Below are 22,170 nucleotides of genomic sequence, written 5' to 3'. Positions count from 1 at the left end.
TTTGACAGTTCTATCATAATGTGTCTCAGTGTGGGTCTATTTGGGTTTGTCCTTCTTAAAGTTCACTAGGCTTCTTGGATTTGTAGATTTATACCTTTCATCAAATTTGGGGAGTCTTTTGTCCATTACTTTTTCAGATAAACTCTACTCCTTTCTGTCTCTTCCACTTCTTAAATTTTCATAATGCCTATGTTGGTCAATGTGGAGGAAAAGCTAAATATCAAATTTGAACTCAACTGAACATGGACACAAACAATGGTCACCAAGTCCTGGAACAGGTTGTGTAAGCCCCTTGAGGCATTCATCCAACACTGTTTCAGAGAAATCTCTACTTTGATCTATTCCTATATATTAGTTATTGAAAAATAACAGACAATTACAAAAACAAGTTGACTTTTTGTGTTCCTTGAGCCCAGTGTGAAGGGCCCTCTTGACTGGGCCTCATGCCAAACAACTTGTTACAAAAAGAGCGAGGGTCCCAGACTATGTCAAAGCTTCATGAGACCTCTCCTCATCTGTGCATGGACAAGTGGCCAACTCTGGAGCCCAGGCTGTTGCTTCCTGGCCTGGTGGTGAATCCTCCATAGTCTGGTGAGTGTAAAAAAAAAAAAAAAAATATGTATATATATATATATACACACACACACACATATATGTTTTCCCTTCTCTCCTTCCCATTGCAGTTTGCTTATTATATCAATTTGCTTATTATATCATTTGCTTATTATATCTCCATCGCCATTTATGTGGGATAAAGTTTGTTTGCCCTTAAAGGTATTGTGTGTGTGTCTTTTCTTCTCCCCTCATGCATTGCAGGCACAGAATAGTCTGCTAGATGGTGTCCCATAAGCTGGATTCTGTTCACTTTTTAAAAATCATTTTTCTTTTTGTTCCTCAGACTCAATACTTTAAAATAACTTGTCTTAATTGTTTGAACCTGGGAGGCAGAGGTTGCAGTGAGCCAAGATTGCATCACTGCACTCCAGCCTGGGCAACAGAGCAAGACTCCATCTAAAAAATAAATAAATAAATAAAAAATAACCTGTCTTAATGTTCACTGATTCTTCTACATGCTCAAGTTTGCTGTTGAACCCCTCAGCTGTATTTTTTAAATAGTTATTGCATTTTTCAATTCCAGAATTTATGTTTGGTTTTTATTTTAATAATTTAAATCTTTTGTTGTAGTGGTTGTTCTCATTTTGTTCATATGTTGTTTTCCTGGTGTCCTTTAGTCTTTCTCCATGTTTTTCCTTAGTTCTTTGAACATATGTAAGATCACGTGTTTAAAGCCTTTGTCTAGTAATTCCAACGCCTGTGCTTCTTCAATTACAACTTCTGTAGATTTATTTTGTTCCTTTGAATGGACTATGTTTTTTTCTGTTTCTTTGTATGCCTTGTGATTTTTTTTTAATCGGGCATTTGCTAAAACAGCCACCTCTCTCAGTCTTTGCAGACTGTACTGTGACAAGGAAGACCTAATTAGCAGTATAATTTCTAAGACTCGTGATCAGCTTGGGAATTCTCAGGTTGCTTTTGGACGTGTACCCTGCCTGGGCATGTGTGTTTGCATGTTTTTTATTACCCCCATATACATATCTCTTTTTACATGTCTTAATTTCCCAAAGAGTCTCACCACAGCTTCTTCTCAGGGCCTTAGATGTTCTCATGTATTTATCCACAATCTCTTGCCCCAGGCATCTAAAGATCTGCAGTCCCCCTATAGCTTTCACATGCTGTGGTGCCTATCACACTTCTTTCTAGCCTGCACTCTGAACTATTCTGCCTTTTCCCATATGAAAATTAATACACCTATCTTGATGTCATTCAGTTTGGAAAATTTTAATTTTAGGCAGGGATAGCTGGCAAGGCTTTGAACAGGGTAGAGAGGCTTGAGAGTTCTACGCTATGGGAAGACCAAATCAATAGCGACAGCATATGGTGATTCTTAAGCAAATGTTTACCAGAAGGCCAGCTGCCAAAAAGACATTACAGAATGTTCTGCTTAAGAGATCATTTAGAACCAACTGCACACTGAGAAATTCTGTGCTTTGATGTAAATTAAAGATTACTGTCTCACTCTAATTTTGTGATTTTGATCTGCCCATTATTCTTGAATTCTGTAACCATATAACTTGAGATACTCATTTATGGCAGTCATATTCACCACCCATGCTCCTTGATACCTCATCTATTCACTGACATGGCTTTCCTCACGTATAAAAGACAAGAACTCAATAGCCTTTTCACCTCAGCAAGGTTCACTGCTGAGAAAGAGCAGTATATTTCTTTCACCTGGAGTAGAGGGTGGTGGAATGCCTGATTCCAAGAATAATGAGAGCATTATTCCCAAGTGGCATGGGCTGCCACCATTGATTATACCCCAATGACTACTGAATTCTGTCGTTAGAGTCCATACTAGCCACAGAGTGAAGATGGATGGGGAAAAAGGTATTGCAGCATAGCCTTGAAGAACAAAATTCCCCAGAGGGGGCCCTTGTCCTGCTCTACATAATGGAGGCTCCTTGGGAAATATTTGTGACTTGTTTGAGTTAATGTGCAAAAATAAACAAAATATTTTAAACTAATATTTTTAAATTTTAGGTAATTGTCAATTCTCACTTGAAAATCACAATAAATAATATGCATTTCCCAGAATTCATATATACAGATTAGAAATTATTAAAAAGACTGAATCCTAGATATCAAAGGAGATATCAAATTATGAGAAGAAAACACCCTGTAGGTAAAGAGGCCACACTGTATGTGTAATATTAACATACAACATGATTTATATAATCTTGGTCTTTAAAAAAACTTGTCTCCTTGTTTTTATTTTTCTCATCTTGATAAAATGGCCACTATTAAGATTCTTATTAAGTTTTACTGTCAGCTCTGTAATGGGCCTTGGTCTAGAAAAGAGTGAAGATTGAGGCACCAGCACCAGATGAGGCTGTGATACGGAGTCCACTGTCTTTCACCTCGTATCACTAGTTTCCACTTCAGCGGAAGTGGAAACTATTAACTTTATGACTTCTCCAAAAATTAAAACAGCAGCTAATGTGGATGTTTCCTCTGTATCAAGGAAGGCTCATGAGTTGTGGATCTAGTAGGACAAGACTAACATCTTCCATTTAAGGAAACTCAGTAAAGCTCACTCTTGTCTCTGTCCTTTTTTGCTTCCTTATGGGCATTACTTAATGGCATTGGGTGCCTTCAGGTTTAAAAATAGCTACTGATCCTGTTTCTTATTTCATAAATTCATAAAGCTATACCTAAATTGGCTGGGCGTGGTGGCTCGCGCCTGTAATCCCAGCACTTTGGGAGGCCAAGGCGGGCGTATCACCTGAGTTCAGGAGTTCGAGACCAGTCTGGCCAACATGGTGAAACCCTGTCTCTACCAAAATATAAAAATTAGCCGGGTGTGGTGGTACATGCCTGTAATCCCAGGTACTCCGGAGGCTGAGGCAGTAGAATCACTTGAACCCAGGAGGCAAAGGTTGCAGTAAGCCAAGACTGTGCCGCTGCACTCCAGCCTGGGCGACAGAGTGAGACTCTATCTCAAAAGAAAAAAAATGCATAGCTAAGTTGATGGGCTCAAGAAGAGACAGGGGTCCAAAAATTATTTCTCATTTGCGTTTCAGTATAATCTAAACGTAGTAGATACTTACTGGGTTGCCTCTTCGTCTTTCTCTACGGCAACCCCTTACCTTTCCCCCTTTCAGAAAACTGTCCATTCATACCTATAGGTTTGCAGAAGGAGCAGCCGCAATTGTACCACATGTCCTTGCCTCAGCCCAGTTGCTGTTCTGAGAGTTAACATCTAATCCCTGCTGAGCCAAAGTCCTTTTGCTGAGAATTAGGAATTATTACCAAGGTATCCCCCTCACAGACTAGGCGCTTTTAAAAGGGAGGCTGTAGAAGTCGGGGTACTGGGGTTGTCCATGTCCTGCCATGTAGACTGAGAAGCAGAAAGGTCTGATCTGTAATGACAGACGAGGATAAAACAGATGTTCAGGGAGGAATGGAGGGGTGCGTGTGTGTGTGTGTGTGTGTGTGTGTGTGTGTGTGAGAGAGAGAGAGAGAGAGAGAAAGAGAGAGAGAGAGAGAGAGAGAGAATATCCTGGAGTTTTAGGTTGCCCATTTCCAGTTTGTTTCCGAAACTAGACACCCTCGTAGTCCTCGTTGGCCTGAGCCAACTTAAACAACAGAAACATAAGGTACAGACCCTGAAGCCAGACTCAGTGGTATAAATCCCAGGTCCATCATTTACTAGATATGTAACCTTTGGCGAGTTACTCAACTTTTCCAAGAAAAACAACTCTGAGGGTTGCTAGAAGGATTAAACATTTTCAATATACTTAAGGCAGTAAGACCAGTGCCTGGCACACAGAAAATACTGAATCAATGACAGCTACCATGGACCAAGTGGTTCCCTGTTCTCACAGTGGCTAGAGGACAGTATGAGGGGCTATTCAGACCATTTCCTCTCTCCATAATAATTGCCCCACACACAGGAACCTAGCAGTCCTTGGTCAGAATTCCAGGTGAGCGCTACTTGAATCAGAACCAGCAGTGCTAGAAATATCTTGAAAACAGGCCGGGCGCGGTGGCTCACGCCTGTGATCCCAACACTTTGGGAGGCCGAGGTGGATGGATCACCTAAGGTCAGGAGTTCCAGACCAGCCTGACCAAGATGGTGAAACCCCATCTTTACTAAAAATACAAAAAATTAGCCTGGTATGGTGGCGGGCACCTGTAATCCTAGCTACTTCGGAGGCTGAGGCAGGAGAATCACTTTAACCTGGGAGGTGGAGGTTGCAGTGAGCTGAGATCGCACCACTGCACTCCGGCCTGGGCAGTAAGAGCGAAACTCTGTCTCAAAACAACAACAAAAAAAAAAGAAATATCTTGAAAACAACTTCTCTCTACTCTTTCATCCTATGCTCACTTTCCAGGAGGCTATTTCTGTCACCAAGCATTATAGAGCATTCCTATTTAATGAGTATAACCTGTATTTTATGATGATACTTAATTTTTCACACAATTTTATTAAAGAACTAAAAAATTCATTTTAAAACTCCATACTTTAAATATGTTAAATAAGTTAGATAATAAAACTAGAAATCATCCACTGACCGGCCAGGTGCAGTGGCTCATGCCTGTAATGCCAGCACTTTGGGAGATGTCAAAGTGGGAGGATTGCTTGAGCCCAGGAGTTCGAGGTCAACCTGGGCAACACAGAAAGACCCTGTCTCTACTAAAATAAAATTAAAAATTTCATTTTAAAAAAGGACTCATCCACTGACTATGCTGGCTAGCTGATGTTTGGTAAGAACCTAAAAGGAAAGGAGATTCCATAAATGGCTGATGGGAGATACAATTGTCCCAGCTATGTGGTTTGCTGTGACAGTCACTTACATTAGCAATATCAAGAAATGAGAAAGCTGGGCCGGGCACGGTGGCTCATGCCTGTAATCCCAGCACTTTGGGAGGCTGAGGCGGGTGGATCACTTGAAGTCAGGAGTTCAAGACCAGCCTGGCCAACATGGTGAAACCCCGTCTCTACTAAAAATACAAAAGTTAGCGGGGCATGGTGGGTGGCACACACCTGTAATCACAGCTACTTGGGAGGCTGAGGCAGGAGAATCGCTGGAAGCCAGGAGGCAGAGGTTGCAGTGAGCCAAGATTGCACCATTGCACTCTAGCCTGAGTGACACAGCCGGACTCTGTCAAAAAAAAAAAAAAAAAGAAAAGAAAAGAAAAGAAAAGAAACAAAAGAAAAAGAAAATAAATAAGAAACCCTAGTAAGGACTAAGTTGGACAGTTTTATTTGAATTTCTTGTTTTATAGAGGCAGAGTCTCGCTCTGTAGTCCAGGCTAAAGTGCACCACTACACTCAACTAGTGAAAAAACATTTTTTTTAAGAGACAGAGTCTCACTATGTTTCCCAGTCTGGACTTGAACTCCTGGCTTCAAGTAATCCTCCTGTTTCAGCCTCCCAAAGTGCTGGGATTACAGGTGTGAGCCACTGCACCTGGCCCAAATTGGATTATTTTAAAGACTTGCAAAACATGTATATCTGCTTACCTTTCCTCCAAACAAAAACAAGGGATTAGTGTATACCATTCAAAATGCCAACTACTAGCTGGGTACCATGGCATTCACCTGTAGTCCCAGCTACTTGGGAAGTTGAGGTGAAAGGATCACTTGAGCCCAGGAGTTTGAGGCCAGCCTGGGCAACGTAGTGAGATCCCATCTCTAAAACCAACAACAACAAAAATACAGGCTACCATCTTCTTAAGGAGAAGGCAAAAATACTTGAAGAGTATATGCTGGTTCTATTCCATTTCTTTATGATTCCTGTTTTATTATTATTATTTTTTATTTTTCAAGGCAGGGTCTCATTCTATCACCCAGGCTAGAGTGCAGTGGCACAATCAAAGCTCACCGCAGCCTTGACCACCCAGGCTCAGGTGATTCTCCTGTAACCACCCAACAGGTTCTCCTTGCCCGCTGCCCTAGACAGAGCTGATTTATCAAGACAGGGGATTGCAATAGGGAAAGAGCTTAATTCACACAGAGCTAGATGTACGGGAGACAGGAGTCTTATTATTACTCTAATCAGTCTCCCCCCAAAACTCAGGAACTGGGGTTTTTGAGGATAATTTGGTGGGTAGGGGTTTGGAATGTGGGGAGTGCTAGCTAATTGGTCAGGTCAGTGATGCAATCATAGGGAATCAAAGCCGCCCTTGTACTGAGTCAGTTTCTGGGTGGGAGCCACAAGACGAGATGAGCCACTTTATTGATCTGGGTGGTGCCAGCTGAGCCGTCAAGTACAGGGTCTTGACAAAATATCTCAAGCACTGATCTTAGGTTTTACAACAGTGATGTTATCCTCAGTAACAATCTGGGGAAGTTCAGAATCTTGCAGCCTCCAGCTGCATGACTCCCAGACCATAATGTCTAATCTCGTGGCTGATTTGTTAGTCCTACAGAGGTAGTCTAGTCCCCAGGCAGGAAGAGGGTTTGTTTTGGGAAAGGGCTGTGATGATCTTTGTTTCAAAGTTAAACTATAAAACTAAGTTCCTCCCAAAGTTAGTTCAGCCTCATCCCAGGAATGAACAAGGGCAGCTTTGAGGTTAGAAGCAAGATGGAGTCGGTTAGGTCAGATCTCTTTCACTGTCATAATTTTCTCAGTTACAATTTTTGCAAAGGCAATTTCAATCCCACCTCAGCTTCTCTAGTAGCTGGGACCACAGGCATGTGCCACCACACCTGACTAATTTTTGTATTTCTCGTAGAGATGAGATTTCTGAGCTCAAGCAATCCTCCCGCCTCGGCCTCCCGAAGTGCTGGGATTACAGGCGTGAGCCACTGCGCCCTGCGATTTGCAGTTAGAAGTTAGTGTGTGAAGAAATGGTGCAGAATTACGGCATGACTTTTACCCGTGTTTTGAATATTAGAGCCTCCTAAACATGTCTAGCACATTAAACTGTAGCCTAGTACAATATGTTAGTCACTTTATTTATGTATTTATTTATTTATTTACTATAGAAGGAGTTTCATTCTTGTCACCCAGGCTGGAGTGCAACGGCACAATTACGGCTCACTGCAACCTCCACCTCCCAGGTTCAAGCGATTCTCTTGCTTCAGCCTCCCAAGTAGCGGGGCTTACAGTTGTGCACCACCATGCCTGGCTAATTTTTGTTTTGGTTTTTTTTCAGTAGAGACAGGGTTTCACCAGGTTGGCCAGGCTGGTCTCACCTGACCTCAGGTGATCCACCTGGCTTGGCCTCCCAAAATGCTGGGATCACAGAAGTGAGCCACCGCACCCAGCCATGTTGGTTGTTATAAAAAGGTCTTTCTCTTGCCAGGTGCTGCAGCTCACACCTGTGATCTCAGCATTTTGGGAGGCTGAGGCGAGAGGATCCCTTGAGCCTAGGAGTCTGAGACCAGCCTGGGAAACATAAGGAGATCCCATCTCTTCAAAAATAAAATTTAAAAATTAGCCAGGTGTGTGCCTGTGATCCCAGCTACTTGGTAGGTTCAGGTGGGAGTGTACAGGAAAGGGATCTCGATCCAGACCCAAAGAGAGGGTTCTTGGATCTCGAGCAAGAAAGAATTCAGGGCAAGTCCACAGAGTAAAGCAAAAGCAAGTTTATTAAGACAGTAAAGGAATAAGAGAATGGCTATTCCATAAACAGAGCAGCCCCTGAGGGCAGCTGGTTGCCCATTTTTATGGTTATTTCTTGATGACATGCTAAACAAGGGGTGCATTATTCATGCCTCCCCTTTCTAGACCATATAGGGTAACTTCCTGACATTGCCAAGGCATCCATAAACTGTCATGGAGCTGGTGGGAGTGTAGCAGTGAGGATGACCAGAGGTCACTCTCATGGCCATCTTAGTTTTGGTGGGTTTTAGCCGGCTTCTGTACTGCAAACTGTTTTATCAGCAAGGTCTTTATGACCTGTATCTTGCGCTAGCCTCCTATCTCATCCTGCAAGTTAGACTACCTTAACTATCTGGGAATGCAGCCCAGTAGGTTTCAGCCGCATTTTACCCAGCCCCATTCAAGATGGAGTTGCTCTGGTTCACATGCCTCTGACAGGAGGATCCCTCGAGTCTGGGAGGTTGAGGACGCAGTGAGCTGTAATCAAGTACTCTAGCCTGGGTGACAGAACAAGACCTTGTCTTGAAAAATAAAAATAAAATAATCAAAAGGTATTTTTCCACACAACATTTCTCATTACACAAACTCAGAGCCTTTAATGATTTTGAGTTATTCCATGTGTTTTTTTTTAATGTCATACAGTAAAGAGAAGAAAGTTTTAGACTCAAGAAATATTTCAGGGGAAAAGGATTTCTTTAACTTTGGTAACTTTTGTTCCTTTCATTTTTCAAAAGAAAGAGGAGTGTCCTCAGAAAAGGCCAGAAAATCTAAGGTCAAGCAAAAATTCACTCATATAAATCCAAGAAATGAATCACTATTCTCCCCAGGACACCATTACAGTATTTGTAAACACCAATATCCAGCTGCTTTATTAATACAAATTCGCTTGGCTATTAAAATGCAAATTATGTTATTACATTTTTATGCTAACACCTTTACATTGAAATAGAACTGTTCCCCAACGGTTTCCTCATTCAGTAAAGTGACAAGTCAACCAAAATACAGTCATGGTAGAATGGTAATACATTTGCTAGTGTCATGGAAATGCAAATCCTCAGTGCAATTTAATTCACACACTCTCTTATGCATTATAGTAATCTTACTAGCTGCTCTGAAAGCTTTGTTACCAAAATATATTGTCAGTCATTTAAAATAGTGCTTCAGCGAAAACCTGGAGCTTATGGGATCCCATGCACTGGTACCACACATAGGATAAGCATTAAGATGTTTTGATGCTGATGACCTTTTTGGAAGAAGCTATAATATCCTCCTTTTTTTTTTTTTTTTTTTTTTTTGGTGAGATGGAGTCTGGCTCTGTCACCCAGGCTGGAGTACAGTGGCGTGATCTTGGCTTACTGCAACCTCCGCCTCCCGGGTTCAAGTGATTCTCCTGCCTCAGCCTCCCAAGTAGCTGGGATTACAGGCATGTGCCACCACGCCCGGTTTATTTTTGTATTTTTAATAGAGAAGGGTTTCACCATGTTGGCCAGGCTGGTCTCGAACACCTGACCTCAGGTGACCACATGCCTTGGCCTCCCAAAGTGCTAGGATTACGAGTGTAAGCCATTGAGCCTAGCCTATAATATCCTTTCTTAGTGAAAGATCACTTTCCATCTTGCTGCCTTTTCCAGAAATGCCATATTTAAGTCATTTAAAAGAAATATTCAAGATATTGGAGAAACAAGAATCATATTTTACTTAGAAATATGTCCATTAAAATCATAAAATGTATTTTTCCTAAACAGGCATGAGAAAGATTGTAAAAACAAAGTGTCTTAGTGCTTTCTGCCTAGAAAATGGATTTGTGCTACATATATACTGGTGAAGTTATAGCAGAATGTTATAAGGCCATAGGTGGTGAACTAATCATAGAGATGGTGTTCCGTTGTTCCTACGTATCCATGGGGAATCGGTTCCAGTAACCTCCATGGATACCAAAATCCACAGATGCTCAAGTGCTTTATATAAAACAGTATAGTATTTGCATATAACCTATGCATATCCACCCATATACTTCAAATCATCTCTAGATTACTTATAGTACCTAATCAATGTAAATGCTATGTAAATAGCTGTTATTCTGTATTGTTTAGGGAATAATGATAAGAAAAAAAAGTCTGTAAATGGTCAGTACAGCACAGCCATCCTTGTTTCCCCCCCTCCCGCCACCCAAAATTACGGGTTTTTTTGAGACGGGGTCTCACTCCGTCACCCAAGTTGGAGTGCAGTGACACTATCAAGGCTTACTGCAGTCTCGACTTCCCATGCTCAGACAATCCTCCCATCTCAGCCTCCCAAGTAGCCAAAACTACAGGTGCACACCACCACACCCGGCTAATATTTTAAATTTTTGTAGAGTCAAGGTCTTGTTATATTGCCCAAGTTGGTCTCGAACTCCTGGGTTCAAGTGATCCTCCCACCTCGACCTCCCAAAGTGCTAGGATTACAGGCATGAGCCACCACAACCCAGCCTCCAAATATTTTTGATCCATGGGTGGTTCAATCAGCAGATGCTTCATATGGACGGCCAATTGCATACATTAAAACTTAGGTGGGTAAGCTAAATTTTTACAATAAATGAGTTAAAAAGTTGCATTTCCTTATAATAAACATATAACAAATACAGTATCCTACAACAAACTTGCAACCTCAGACTCAAAGTTAAGGGTTAAATTCCATAGGAGTGGGCAAAAAAATTTTGCACTTAAAAATTGATTATTACAAGAGGATGTTTTGCCCTTCATTAAAAAAAATTAGCCAGAAACGGAACTTTATGATACTAAAAATCAGAATAAGTTCAGAACTTAACCCCACTTGGCTAATGCTCTTTTCTCCTTGTGTCGTTATGGTGACTGACAAGTAAATATTTTTCAGCCTTCTCCCTCTTCTCTGTCCAAGGGTAACAAGTTCAGAGTTTCCTTCTCAAAAGTCTTTGCATCATGGGTAATCTTACCATCTCAAAGAAATACTATCCTGATTTTTCTCTCCCTATGGCTTCACTTTCAATAAGAGCTAAGTCAAAGTCTAGGGTTTATAATTTTCTCTTTGCACAAAGGGCACCAATTCTAGAAGGGTCATCTGAGATATCCTTTGACATCAAATGGAACATTGAAAAACTATCAATGATTCAAGCAACTAATGTTTACTGGCAACTGTGGGGGGGTGCTGTGAGAAATAGAGAGCTATTGCATGGATGAGGAATTCTCTCCTCAAGGATGTTACATTCTGGATAGGTTATGATACAAACACACATAAAAGACAACTCATAATACACAGCAGCTAATGGTGAGTGGTAAATAGATTGTGATGGACTACAGTTGCCAGTGAATTTCAAAGAAGAGAGAGATTGCTTTAGCCTGTGGCCATGAGGTTGGCTGCACTGCAGGGTAAAGATAAGAAACCCCTTGGGATGGTGTAGAGCAGTGGTACTTACAACTGGGCAGTGTCCACAGCCAGTTTTGACTGTCACAACCGGCAGGGGGCTACAGTCTTCTACTGGGTAGAGGTCAGAGGTACTACGAAACACTATGATGCCCCAAAATGACCACAGTGCCAAGGTAGAGAATCCCTGATGCAGGGGAAGGAATGCCAAGACTTGGAACGGTAGAAATACTGGCTCTGAGCCACATGTATGTCAAACTCTTCCATGTCCCCTCACTACATCCCAAGAAGGCCAAAAAGATTATTTAGACTCCATTGCAAAGGAAGTTTTCAAATAAGGAAGCAAGACCACCTGAGGTCTAAATGTTAGTCTCCTTTTTCCCTTGCCAACCCAGTGTGTTCATAAATATATCATTCTTTTTTTTTTTTTTTTTTTTTTTTTTTTTAAGACTGAGTCTAGCTCTGTTGCCCAGGCTGGAGTGCAGTGGCACGATCTCGGCTCACCGCAATCTCCACCTCTCGGGTGTAAGTGATTCTCCTGCCTCAGCCTCCTGAGTAGCTGGGACTACAGGTGGCCACCATGCCCAGCTAATTTTTATATTTTTAGTACAGACAGGGTTTCACCATGTTGGCCCTGCTGGTCTCAAACTCCTGACCTCGGGTGACCCGCCCGCCTCGGCCTCCTAAAGTGCTGGGATTACAGGCATGAGCCACTGCGCCTGGCCGTGAATATATCATTCTTAGTGGCAAGGCTTCAAGTTATGTGAAAGCTCATTAATATGGACTTTCCATCATCAAAGCTTTCACTGCTGAGTGCCTAATTTTTCTATTTTTTCTGGCCACTATAATTCACACTGGACACCTACTCTGGCACTCTATCTCAAGGTGACCAGCCAGCTACCAGGTGGTATTCCAGTGACCTTGGACTCCTTTCTTCTTGGAAAGGGCAGCAATTTTTCCTTCCCCAGGACATACCCATTCTGCATTTGGATTTGCCTTCTCTGTCTGCCTCAACTCTGTCAACATCATTATCTATGAGTTCTCTCCTGCAATTGGCAATGATCAAGAATGAAGCAGTGGGTCAATAAGTTATTTGGGGCTGTAAAACACGGCGGAACACATTAGTAAGAATAATCAAAAGACTTTTAAAGATCCTAAACCTAATCAAACTTGTTCTCTGACAGCCAAGACTTGGTTACCTATGGAAAGAGAAATACTATGAAATTGCAAGAGATCTGTTACATTGCTTACACTGGTGTATGATTAGCAGTCGAAATATCATATAACAAAGAAATTTATTTCTTTTTAGTAATTTAGAAAAACAGAATTCTGCTTTGAGCAGTGTGCTTTTACAATAAATTAGGGCCGGGTGCAGTGGCTCATGCCTGTAATCCCAGCACTTTGGGAGGCCAAGGTGGGCAGATCATCTGAGGTCGGGAGTTCGAGACCAGCCTGGCCAACATGGTGAAACCCAGTCTCTACTAAAAATACAAAAATTGGCCAGGCGCGGTGGCTCACACCTATAATCCCAGCACTTTGGGAGGCCGAGGCGGGTGGATCACGAGGTCAGGAGATGGAGACCATCCTGGCCAACATGGTGAAACCCCATCTCTACTGAAAATACAAAAATTAGCTGGGCGTGGTGGTGGGCACCTGTAATCCCAGCTACTCGGGAGGTTGAGGCAGGAGAATCACTTGAACCTGGGAGGTGGAGGTTGCAGTGAGCTGAGATAGTGCCACTGCACTCCAGCCTAGGAAATAGAGTGAGACTCTGTCTCAAAAAAAAAGAAGAAGATTAAAATAAATTAGAAGTGATTTGGTTAAACATAGGAATAAGGATCTAGTAACCCTGGTTAAACATTTAAGCAATGTAGCAGAGAAGACTGCAGACTCCCGTCCCTCCAGGTCACAAGATGGCTGCTAGCAGCTTCTAGAACAAGACACTTCTTCACTTACCTCTCTCCTACCCGTAAAATGAAAGCCCTTCCCATATGTCCCACTGGACCAACTTTGATCAGTTATCCTACGTCTGAACCGATAATATTGCCAGAGGTTGTCATGAGGACAACTTGGAGTTGAGATTTTTTTTAAAAAAGTAAAATTAGATGTGACCAAGATTGCAATCCAGGTAGATTTGCAGACATGGTATCATGAATTGAAATGATACCAAGATAAGAGAGGGTGCAGATTTTGTTGGCAGCACTGTGTGTCACCAACAGCTGTGATTTCAGAGGCTGCCAAAGCCTACTGATGTTGAATGGCAGAGAACTTTGGGTGCCCTATAAAATATCATAAGTAGATGGCTGCCTTCCTAGGGAATTGTGGTTAAAATATTTTATGAAAATTAAAAGTAAACAAAACTATGAGTTGTCCTATAAATATTTAAAAAGACATAAAGGTTGGGCACGGTAGCTCACACCTGTAATCTCAACATTTTGGGAGGCCGAGGCAGGCGGATTCCTGAGGTCAGAAGTTCAAGAACAGCCTGGCCAACATGGTGAAACTCTGTCTCTACTAAAAATACAAAAATTAGCCAGGTGTGGTGGCACATGCCTGTAATCCCAGCTACTCTAGAGGCTGAGGCAGGAGAATTGCTTGAGCCCGGGAGACAGAGGTTGCAGTGAGCCGAGATGATGCTGCTGCACTTCAGCCTGGCTGACAGAGCGAGACTCCGTCTCAAAAAATAAATAAAAAATGAAAATAAAAACAAAAAGACATAAAATAATTTTAATTGTGTCATATATAAAGTTCAACAAGAACTAGGCTTGCAAATATAAGACTTCAAACTACTATGTACACTCCTTGTTCTTTCTGGATAGCACATCTATTGTCAGCAATGTGTTCTCATTTCTACTTGAGAAATGATAAAATGTGATGCTTTTTATACTGTACAGTACTGGCTCTAAAAGATGATAAATATAACATAAATCTATAATTACTGATTACTTATGGGAGAGGTGATATTCTCAATTATGGCTTTGATGATACTGCTCTCTTGGTTCGTATCCACTTAAATCTGAATGGACTTTGATTATATATGGGACTATAGCTCCAGATTTTCCAGAGGTCTTGATTAAATATGGTTTAACTATTGTCAAAAATAATGAGTTGTGTAGTAGATCTATTACAAAAGGTTCCATAGTAAGATACTATCTTAGAAAGTATCAAATTAGGAAAAAAAAACTAAGACCACAATTGGAGACTGCAAAGTTTTTCATGAAGAATTATCATCAAGAAAATTCTCTCTATGAAGGATTTTGTTTTATTCACTTATGTACATATTACTTTAGGAGTTTTTAAGAAACAATCCCTTAATAAGTTAGCAATAAGTAGATCATCAATACAGATTTCTTTAGACATGACATTTGGATTATATTATCCATATATTTCTGGATCTCGACTAATCAATTTCTCAAAATGAGTCACTTCTCAAAAGTGACTACTGGTAAAATAAAAACTCTAAGAAGAAACTATAGCCTTAAAATGTCTCTAATATGTGTCCTGAAGGTGATTTATTATCAAGCAAATCCTGCTGAAAGGCCATTTATAACATGGGTCTTCTGGACAACTGAAATCCTATTAATCCTATTCCCTTAATGGCCTCCAGGGAGATGTTTGCATTTTAGCAAGGCTATGTTTCCGGGTTTTTTTAAAACCTGGTAAGAGTCTCTAATTGAGTTAATGAAGCGGACACACTTCAACCAGAAAAGTGCTAGGCATTTGGTGAAAAGGGCTGATGTCAGGGAAAGGCCCCAAGAGGCAGGAGTCGTGATGGCCATTTCAGTTGCTATTAGGAGGCAGGAGGTATGGACATTAGTGAAATGGGACATTAGTGAAAAGGACATTCGTGAGGGGGCTGTGGGGAAGTGCGGTACATGCCCATTCCAGTAGCAGCAGCGTCTGCTAAGCTCCAGATGATGATTGACATGTCGGACTGTTGTCAGATATTCTGATTTTTCTTTCTTTTTAAAAATCTTTCCATTTTTATTTATTTATTTATAGAGACAGGGTCTCACTGTGTTGCCCAGGCTGGTCTCAAGCTCCTGGTCTCAAGTGATCCTCCTGCCTTGGCCTCCCAACAGGCTGGAAATACAGGCTAGAGCCACTGTGCCTGGCTCCTTCAGATTTTTCAATGGGTCAGCAGCTTGAATATAAATGTGAATTGCCCTTCTTGTTAGATGTTAGTAACTAATTCAATTTAAGCAAAATCTGTATGTCAACACTTTGCAAGCCAAACAGGATAGTTTTGCGTCATATGGTGCCACAAATTTCAGACCACCAGTTTGAAACCCTAAGGATAGGACATTTCCCAAAGGAAGTTGAAGAATCTTGAAGACAAAAGTTGTCCTCTTCTGGCCCAGCGCGGTGGCTCACGCCTGTAATCCCAGCACTTTGGGAGGCCGAGGTGGGTGGATCACCTGAGGTCAGGAGTTTGAGATCAGCCTGGCCAACATGTCAAAACCCATCTCTACTAAAAATGCAAAAATTAGCCAGGTGTGGTGGTGGGTGCCTGTAATCTCAGCTACTCAGGAGGCCGAGGCAGGAGAATCGCTTGAACCCAGGAGGCGGAGGTTGCAGTGAGCTGAGATGGTGCCACTGCACTCCAGCCTGGGTGACAGAGCGAGACTTCGTCTCAAAAAAAAAAAAAAAAATACCAGTTGCCCTCTTCTCAGCTTAACCTAGAGCTAATGACACAAGGAATTCTCACCTTTATTCTTGGTGAACTATCCCTCATCAAGCTTTGCCTGAGAAATGTTTCTATGAGCTAGGCCTGAAGATGAAGTTCAAAGCCAATATTCAGCTCTGTCAACATTTTCAGAACAAGCAGAGGCCCTATCCTTGCCCAGAAGTCACAAGTCAATCTTCTGAGTTAATAAAATCATGGGAAATCCTGCTGCTACTTCTTCCAGGGATTTAAGAGCATAAAAGTTGTGAGATACTTACCTTACTCAGCTCTCCTTCCATATATTGTATATATAGTACAGTACTTGGTTCCTTCAATGACTAATTACTAGGAGCCTGGAATATGAATGTCAGGATTGGGAGTTGGGAGTTGGTATTATATACACTACTAAGTCAGTTACGGTTCTGCTATGTTTAAGAACATGACCCCTGGAGCCAACTGCCTGGCTCAGATTCTGTCTCCACCACTTAGTAACTGAGCTTAGGCAAGTTGCATAACCCATCTGTAAAATTGGGGATAATAAAATATCTACCTCGGTGGTTGTTCTGAGGATTGAACAAGTTAATACTTAGAACGGGGCACCATATAGTTGTTTGTTATTATGGGGAAAATATTACTTTGAAGAGCTGAGGAAACTAGTGCTCAGAGAAGCTAATTGGCTTATCTAAAGTCACACTAACTAAAAAAAAATAAAAAAAAAAATAGGTGCTGACATTTGAACTCCAGTTTGTCTACTTCGAAACATAGTATTATAGTATTCTGGTCCTTTCACTCCACCACAAATGTTCTTATATGATGTTGGGTTTATCTGATTGTTCCATGTTAGGCTTGTCTGATTGTTCAATATACCTTTTTTTTTTTTGTTTTCTTTTGAGATGGAATCACGCTCTGTCGCCCAGGCTGGAATGCAATGGCACGATCTCTGCTCACTGCAATGTCCATCTCCCGGGCTCAAGCAATTCTCCTGCCTCAGCCTCCTGAGTAGCTCGCACTACAGGCACCTACCACCACACCTGACTAATTTTTGTGTTTTTAGTAGAGATGGGGTTTCACCATGTTGGCCAGGATGGCTTCGAACTCCTGGCCTCAAATGATCCGCCTGTCTTGGCCTCCCAAAATGCTGGGATTACAAGAGTGAGCCACTGCACCAGCCTGTTCAATGTAACTTATAAGTTCAATATAAGTTCATATATAACCATGTTTTGCTGCAAATCCTGGTTGCATCTGAATCCAGTATATTATAGAAATCAATGGAGATTATTTTAGGTCAATAGCCTTCTAAATGATCAAGACTGATTCTCTAAAGAGGAAAGCAGCTTCAAGTCAATAGATGAACATTAATAAGGCAAAGCTGGTATAGGTCCTATAACCCAGAGGGCGGGGGTAAAAGAGTCTCTCCAGAGACAGTGGATTCCAAATATTAATTAAAAGTTTTGTTCTTTTAGTGGAGAAAATGAAAAGCTTTTCACTTGGTGCTTGTTTGGGGATGTGGTAGAATAAATTCAAGACTGGGTAATAAACCGTCAGTAAAGCCTAGAAATTGAAAGAGGACTCCTGAGCTGAATGGCCTTGCAAAATTAATGTATAGCAAAAAGTTCACCCAAAAACACTTACAGCAGTTTGACATCTCTCTATCAGCAAAGGCCTTCTAAACAGCAGGTGCTCAGTAATAGTCATAAAACCTCAGCTAAAAGCAGCTTAATGTGATAATTTATTTACAGATAAGGAAACCAAGGCCGTGACAGATGACCGACTTGCACAATGTCACCCAGTGAGTTAGCAACAGAATGAAAACTAGACTCCAAGCCCATATACATCAGTGGATGGGCCCAGGTCCCTGGAATCGAATTCTATGGAGCCATATCCTACATTGCCTGTTGTTGCCTCTGTTAGTTTAGGGTATTGTGAACTATTTCTGAGCTTCAGTTTTCTCATGTCTAAAATAAAAGGGAGAGCAGCCCTTGCTTCATCACACTGTTGTTCTGAGGATGTGATCCATGAAAAGCCTTCGCCATAAAGCCTGGCACAGAGGAAACACTCAGACATTAGCTCTTACTGAGATTGACAGCCCGCACAGTGCACCTTCAACTGCACTACTGCATTTAATAAATAAAGGAGGAAAATGGAATAAAAGGATCATTTTATTGGGTTGATACAGAAAGGTACTTCTCCCCCAAATCAGTTCAAAGCAGTAAAAGCTGTGGACAACCTGCACTTGCTAGGTTTAACCAGGCCTGGGACTAGGCTTCTCATGAAGCACGTTCACTCAGGCCTCTGGAGTCCATTAATAACAGGTGGTAACTAGGGTTTCAGTGGGGCAGTCAGACTCTGTGGACAGGTAAATCTGGGCACGTTTAGGTGAGTAGGCTGTGACTGCTTTCGCAGGCTGAGGGGAGAGTCACATTCGGCCTGCCTCTCCCTCTTGCTTTGCTTTAAAGGCTGCTTGATTCTCACCCTTTTTGAGCCCCAAGGTCATGGGCTACCCTGGAGGCTAAGCTCCTGCCCCTGCTTACTACCCAGGGCTGTTTCCTCTGGTTGCTACATTGCATACTCTACTGGGTGACTTGGAGACCCAAGACAAGACTCCAAACACCACAATGCAAGACAAGCCACTGCAGGGCCCTGGCCCAGGGCAAAGAAGCAGGTTTGGGCATGAAGGAGGAAGTGAGGGCATTGAGCGTTGGGGCCTTCACCGAGGGCTACTAGCAGTTGGAGGGGGATTTTTCATGTGCTTTGGAGTAATCGACTAATTCTTGTCTTTCATTTTCTGAGACCTGTGCTCTAGATGGGGACAGCCTGAGCCGTGCAGATGTCCACATCTTACTGGAGACTGCAGGGGGTGCTGAAGGGCTGCTGTTGGGTCTGGGCTTCTTAGAGCGCTCCTTGTAGGCACATGTGTTGGCCAAGGCACAAGCCCAGGCTCCAGTCCAGGCACCCAGCAGGGCCAGTGCTGCTGGCTGGAACCTATTGCTGGGTATAAGTTGGGATGGGGGTGGGACTGAATTAGGCCCCTTAATGTAATTTCTCTGGGGGAGAAGTTGATGAGGCACGAGGACAATGAAGTCAATGAACATATGCATGAGCCCCAGTATTAGAACTTTTAGTTGTATCCACTTTGCCTCTTAACTTTGGGGTGAAATTCTTCAGCTGCTATTCTCATTCTTCTACGTAAAACTTCTTCTTCCTTCTCCTTCTCCTTAACCTTCTTCTTCTCCTTTTTATAGAAATGGGGTCTTACTATTTGCCCAGGCTGGTCTTGAACTCCTGGCCTCAAGGGATCTTCCCGTCTCATCCTCCCAAGGTGCTGGGATTACAGGTGTGAACCACCATGCCAGGCCCCAAAGTTATTTTTTTTGAATTGTGGTAAAATATGCATAACATAAAATGTATCATTTTAACTATTTTAAGTGTACAATTCAGTGGCATTAAGTACATTCATACTATTGTGCAACCATCACCACTATTCATTCCCAGAACCTTTTATCATCTCAAACAGAAACTCTGCACCCAAAACAATAACTCCCCACTCCTTTCTCTTCCCAGCCACAGCTAACCTTTGTTACACTTTCTGTCTCTATGTATTTGCCTATTCTAGGTACCTCATGTAAGTGGAATCATACAATATCTGTCCTTTTGTGTCTGCCTTATTTAACCTAGTATAATGTCCTCCAGGTTTATCCATGTTGTGGCATACTTCAGAATCTCTTTCCTTGGCCAGGTGCAGTGGCTCATGCCTATAATCCCAGCACTTCGGGAGGCCAAGGCAGGAGGATTACTTGAGCCCAGGAGTTGGAGACCAGCCTGGGAAATACAGCAATCCTGTCTCTACAAAAAATAAAAAAATAAAAATTAGCTGGGAGTGGTAGCACCACTGCACTCTAGCCTGGGTGACAGAGCAAGACACAGTCTCAAAAAAAAAAAAAAAAAGGAGAAGAAGAAGAAAAAAGAAATTCTTTCCTTTTTAAGCCTGAAAAATATTCCATTGTATATCATATTTAGTGGATGTATTCATCTGTTGGCCGAAAATGATTTTTGAACAACTAGGCATTTCATTTCGAAGATCCCTAAATGTTTTAAAAATACGTAATAGCCTTTCATGTAAGTAATGTCTTCTCTTAAATTTGGAGACTATATACTTTTTAAATATATAAAGCCCTGCCTTGTTTGCTCTATTAACTCTGTTTTCTCCTGAGTAAGTAACTCCCTTTATTTTCTGTTCTCCGGTGTCGGCTTGCCCCAGGTATTTGGTAAGTTTAGACCACGGGCTTATCTTTCAGGATCAGAGTCCCTCTAGAGTGTCTGTTGCCCTTATTTGTACTCCTTCCTGGGAGAGGGGTGGTGAGAGTCTACAGAGGCAACAGAGACTTATGTCCTGGCCAATTTCTAGTTGGAATGAGGGAGAAGCAGGATGTGCTGCCCACCCTTACAACTCCAGCCTAGAGGCAGATCCCCTCCCACTTCTCACTCCAGGCCCAGAAGAGGGAGAGGGAAGAACCCAGGTGCCGGGACTAGCTTTGCTTCAGTTTCCTAACGAATTGGCTTGGCTGTTGTCCCAGGGCCTCCTCCTGTGATGATTTCTCCCACCTCCATTTCCACAGGTGTAAAAATGGGCATGAAAGCAGAAAGAATGTTTCCAATAGATTAACATTAAATTCTTATGCTCTTTTCTTCAGTATATATATTTTTTAATGTCAGGTGGGTAACGTGCTGATGTAGTAACCAAGTTTTGAATCAGCGAGTTTCTCTGACCCCTTCGTGAGCAGGAACTGGAGTGCAGCTGCTGGAACTAGCTGGCTACTTCCACGCCATCAGGGGTAAACTCCACTCACTTGAACCCACTGCACTCAACCTCTCCCAGGAGGGAGCATGCAGGTGAGCAGGTGCAGGAGCCAGGGTGGCTGCTTTTGGGCGCCGGCAGGAACGAACTTTATACTGCCCCATGGCAGCCTCTAGGGGTGTGCCCACAACCCCTGAAGCCCCAGAAGGAGTGTTACAGTCAGTGCTCTTTTAGCTTTGCTCTCCACAGACAGCTTAAGTGTTAACAGCTCGGTGCAGCGTCAGTGTGACAGCCTTTCACACCCGTACCTGAGTTCTTGTCCAGCATCCGGAAGGAATGAGGTCACACAAGCAAATTGGAGATGGTAAATGCAGGGGATTTTATTGCCAATGAAAGCAGCTCTCAGCAGGAAGGGGAGCTGAAAAGGGGATGGAGCAGGAAGGTAATCTTCCCCCAGAGTCTGGCCGCCCTCAGCTAGACGCCTCTCCAAAGCTATACGGTCAAGCTGTCCCTCTGAAGTTAAGCCACTTCTGTCTGATGTTCAGCCGTAGTCTGCAACATCCAGCTGCTTCTCCTCTTCTCTGCCCACAGAGTCTGGGGTTTTTATAGGCACAGGATTGGGGGTGGAACGGGCCATGGGCGGTTTTGGAAAAGGCAACATTTGAGTGGGAAAACAGAGATGTCAGTTCTCACTTTGGGCTGCAGTTCCAGGCTTAAGGGAGGGGCCCTGGCCAGGGACCCACTCTCTTCTGCCCAGAATTTCCCTGCCTCTTGTCCATATCAGTTTAAGGGAGGCATATTTCATTAATGTGTGTGAAACCTCAATCATCATGCTTATGAGCTACAACAGGATCTAGTATTTCCATTAGAGAGAGTCTTTTCTAGGAATATCAAAGAAACCACATGTATCCATGTACACATGGGAACTATAATGTATCCATGGTGCATATATGTGTGTGTGTGATTTTGAGAAATGCTATACAAAAAGGAGTAGTGATTTTTAAATTATGGGTTTTTTGTTTTTGTTTTTTGTTTTTGTTTTTGTTTTGAGAGAGTCTTGCTCTGTTGCCCAGGCTGGAGTACAGTGGCGTGATCTCGGCTCACTGCAACCCCCACCTTCCGGGTTCATGTGACTCTCCTGGCTCAGCCTCCCGA

General features: G+C 42.4%; 1 pseudogene; it reads right to left on the bottom strand.

Annotated features, from left to right (window-relative positions):
• Positions 1 to 21,787: 21,787 nt before the first annotated feature.
• On the bottom strand, positions 21,788 to 21,868 carry LOC115932618 (uncharacterized; annotated as a pseudogene).
• Between the last annotated feature and the right edge of the window lie 302 nt (positions 21,869 to 22,170).

The sequence above is a fragment of the Gorilla gorilla genome, chromosome 1, assembly GCF_029281585.2.
Source record: "Gorilla gorilla gorilla isolate KB3781 chromosome 1, NHGRI_mGorGor1-v2.1_pri, whole genome shotgun sequence".
In the NCBI taxonomy this organism is placed as follows: domain Eukaryota; kingdom Metazoa; phylum Chordata; class Mammalia; order Primates; family Hominidae; genus Gorilla; species Gorilla gorilla.
The sequence above is the reverse complement of the archived record's forward strand: the minus strand, read 5'-3'. Positions and strand labels throughout refer to the sequence as shown.